At 42.5% G+C, this 4386-nt stretch overlaps 1 protein-coding gene across 2 annotated transcripts in view; it reads left to right on the top strand.

Moving 5' to 3' along the window:
- Window positions 1-4386, top strand: part of RAMP1 (receptor activity modifying protein 1) — a 143228-nt gene that overhangs the window by 21665 nt on the left and 117177 nt on the right. The window lies entirely within an intron of this gene.

Genomic DNA, 4386 nt, shown 5'->3' with positions numbered 1-4386 from the left:
GGGGGGGGGGGGGGCACAATTTGTGGGCCGCAGCAGTAGGGTGGTGAGCGACGACTGCCTGCAGAAGCAGGCTATCTCAGGGGGGCACATGCCCCTCTCTTCCCCCACCCCCGGACCCACCCTACAAATTGCCTGTGGGCGAGGAATTACCACCCGTGAGGAGTTAGCATCCACCTTCAACTACAAATGGCACACATGGCGTAGCCCAAACAGATTGAAAGTGGGTCTTGACAGATGCAACTTTCTCATGAAATCATGGGGCCTCTACGCAACCGACCAATGTGTTTGTCAGGAAAAACTATGGATCATCTCCTGAGATGCCCTGTAGCACCACAATGCACCCCACAAGATCTGGCAACACCAATCCCAGAGGCAGTGACTTGTGCAGAATATTGGGAACAGATCATACAGAAAGGTTGGATTAGAGACCTAGTACAGGAGTCAGCAACCTATAGCCTATGGACTGTATCCAGCCTGTAGAACCACTGGTCCAGCCTGCATTTGTGGGACTTGAGCAGCGTTTAGCGGGGGGCGGGGAGGGCTTTGGCTGTGGGATTTGTGTGCTCCTGGGCAAATTTGCTTTGCTTAGCTGTGTTTCTGTTTCCCAGTGTGTAAAAAGGGAATAATAATAGCTCTTCTCTTAAAGTTCTTAAGCCATGGTCAGACAGGCAGACCGTGACTTATAGCTAGGACTAGCATGGCCCATTGGTATTGGCAGCAGATTCCTTTTGGCTTCCCTCCTGCCTAAGGACCATGAAGGTGTCTGTTTGAGTCTTCTCACATGTATTGTCAGTACAACTACTGGTTGGGTGACCTCATGTAATTAAGCCTGTTTAGTTATCTGACCACCAGTCAGTAGACAACAGGTAACTGGTACTGCATTGCCTCTGTGAGGAGAATGTAAGCATTTGTTTGTTTAAAACAATGTGCCGGACTATGTTGGTTTGCAGAGTGGTTAAATTTTACACGTTAAGATTAAGGCTTTTTCTTCTGTTTTTTCTGCACTGAATAGACTTGTCAGCTCTGACAGCACAGGAATAATATGACAGCGAGCCTAATCCTGTTACCTCTGGAGCGTATGTATATGCGTGTGTCAGAGAGAGAGGGAGAGATCAGATCCAAGATTAGCAAATAATATGTAACCACATAGGCAAGATCAAGCATGTCAGTTTGAAGTATGTGCACACAAAGTATTTCCTAGACTTGTTCATGCCCTAAAGGAAGCCACATCCAGTCACCAACAAGCTTCAAGGATTTTTTATTTTTTACTGAATGTTAAGGTTCTCATGACAAATAAAAGCTCTGGAGCTTAGAGCTTTGCTACATAGAAAACCCAGATTGTTTGTTATCATACGCATTTACTAGCCAGTGATCGGTCGGAGTTTGAAATGCTTTCAGTGTGAGCTATTGCTGTGGCTTAGTTATTATGTTCATCAGGATTTCATTGGCAAGTCTGTGGTAGATGGTATGTGGCAGAGGAAGGAGTGCTTTATGGCTGGCTGTAAGCTTTATTTTCTCTCTTTGCCTAAAAACAATACCTAGCTTCTCCCATCAGAAGATTTCAAAGCACTTTACAAATGCAGAAAATGAGATGGCAGATGCTGGAATGATTGGCCCAAGCTCACCCACTAGGTCACTGTCTCTTGATTCCCAGTCCAGTGCCCTCCAACTAATTGTCCTTTTCTGACATAAGCACTTTGTGGTTGTTTAAAGCACAGAACCTGGATATTCTCTAAATCTTTAAAGATGTGTCTTACAGCTTTGGGCCCATCACTCTACTGCTCCAGTGTGTATCATCCTATTTTAATATATTTACAGTGCTGGTGATGATCCTCCTCTGACCTTTGATAGCAACCTTCCCTCTGAGGGTCTCAAGTTCTTTACTAGACGTTTAATGGATTAGGGTTCACAGTGCTGCTGTGGTATAAGTAGCTGCCATTCCTATTGTACCATGTCAAAAATAAATGAAGTGAAAGCATAGGTCCCAGGGTAATGTGCCTTGACTGCAGCTTAATGGTTTATCCTCAGTAAATGCCTTATGTTTGCCTCAGCACATATTTAGCAGCAGGACACCATTAACTTCTGGCAGTGTTCCTTTTTATTAACAGTCCCCCTTAGTGAGAACAAGGGATCACAATCATATTTGCCATTATTGGATATACAGAGGGTCAACATCTATTTGGTATGGAAGCAAGTGATGGATGTATAATAAAGGACCAATGTAGAATATACTAGAAGTGTAAAAATGACCCTCTTGTCTTAGTACATGTATCTAGCACTGGTCTGCAGGGCACCTAAGAGGATCAAACCAGTAGGAGATTTATGGAGAGGAGTTTTAGGTCTGCTGTCTCTGTGCCAGTGACAGTGTGTTTCTTCCACTGGTGTATGAGCAAAGCTCTGATGCTGTGGCTGCACAGGTGCAGTATTTCATAGTTGCATGGTCAAAGCTGTCTCCAAAAGCCTATCTGCAATAGTGACAACTTTTCTTAGTCCTACAGAAGCCTTTAATTAGCCCCTTTATCAAGGGGAAAAACTAGGGATTTGACTTGGTCATGACAGAGGAATTCCAAAAGGCAAAAAAGAGAAAGTTCTTGAAAGCAAACCCATTCCCAGAGGCCTGGGGAAAAGAAGTGTACTGTAGAGAATATCATCTGTTTGGAAAGTCTTATTTTTAATGTTTCTTGCAGTCTCTTTTCTTGTTCCATCTTCAAATTCATTATTTGTCCCCTCAAATATTTCAGCAATCTTTGTTTAAAAAATGTGATACTAATACAGCCTTTAAAATGCTACCAATTCACTGATAGTCCTCTGGGAAAGACCAATGAGGGAAAAGTTGCCACTGTTGAAATGTTTCCTTCTACTGTTTTGACAGGTTTCCCTTCATTAACTGTATGGTCCAAAACATACAGGTTCTAAGATATCCCAATTTGTAGCTTTCATGGAAATATGTGCAAGGGACGAAGTATGTGCACCTAAGAGGAAATAGATGGAAAAGATGCTAGAGCAACATTAAGGATTCCAACTGAGGATTTCAAAATAGTTTGGGCATTTCTCACAAGGCTGCTGAGGTGTAATGTAAGGTCACAGGCAGATAGGAATATTATTACACAGGGACTTAGTTCCATGCTGATTGTTTCTGTTAAACTTTACACAGTAGATACCACTCATCTTCCAGGAATCATCCAGCACTTTTATATCTAGGCTACCCATCCCTTTCTAGCTAAGAAATGCACAGAATTCTAAACTATCCACCTGGTACAGATGGATGGGAATGATTCTGCTCTTCCAGCTGGAGATGTAGTCTTCTGCTCACCTCCTGCGTACATTAAGGACATCTCCAGAGGGCGTAGGGGTTAGAATGCCTTTCACTGAATAGGTGGGGCCTCAAAGTACTTTCATACATTCAAATGGTGTAATAAATGTTACTTTCCTGTGGTCTTCAAGGATTTGCAAATTAAATGGACCTCAGTCTAGGTTAGTGGTTTGATGGAGAAAGAATGAATGGTGAGATTTGTGGTATTGTTTTCCTAGTATAATTTACACGCAAATGTTTAGACTCATAGAAGAGTATCTGCTGTTTTTTCCCCCAAATCCTGTATCATTGAGCTCTGCTTCCAAAAGCATGAAAGATGGGTTTTGGCTAAATTTCCTAGGTCTTTCCAACAAAAGCACCAGAAGAGCGAAAGGCCAAATCTTGCTCGCTTTCATAATGCGAGAAATCTCTCTGATTTCTCCAACAATGGGCTCTTAATCTGGTTCTCTATGCAGCCTAAATATAGTTCCTACTGCACTGTATTTTGCAATTCATTGTTATTTCAGGACCAGAGGCATGTGCGGTCTGTCTGTACTGGTCATTCATTTTTTTTTACATGCCGTCTAGTGTGAGGCAGTTGGGATTTTAGTAGTTGTTGCTTTTAATTTTTCAGAGAGGAGTTTTCAGTGCTTTTAGCAGAAGTGCCCAGAAGGGAGCAGTAGTGACAGTAACAGATTCCTTTTACTCATAATGACAGTGTCACAATAGACCAGAAAAACTCTAGTGTCTTGCTGGGTATGAAAAGAACCTCAGAGAAATACTGGCCTACCAGATACTGCTGTCAGTTATTGTGGTACAGCAGCAGTATGTGCCTGGTCTGTCCTGTTTTGTCCCAAAAATAAGTGTGACAGTGCTTGCCTTATTCATTAAGGCTTACTGGGTGCTGACAGCCATGGAAAAAACAAAACAAAACAGCATTTTACCAGAAGAGGCAGTACATTAGTTCAACCCAGCTCCACAGCATCTGTATAGATTGGGTGCTTTAGCAGGGCTCTTTGGTGCTTTTATGTAAAACTGACTGAACCAACTATTAGATAAAAGCACCCAAAAAAATGGCAAAAGCACCCAATCTA

This window comes from Gavialis gangeticus, unplaced genomic scaffold (genome assembly GCF_001723915.1).
Source record: "Gavialis gangeticus isolate Ggan-Ray unplaced genomic scaffold, GavGan_comp1, whole genome shotgun sequence".
NCBI classification, from domain to species: Eukaryota; Metazoa; Chordata; order Crocodylia; family Gavialidae; genus Gavialis; species Gavialis gangeticus.
Note: the sequence above shows the minus strand (reverse complement) of the source record. Positions and strands in the feature narration are given on the sequence as shown.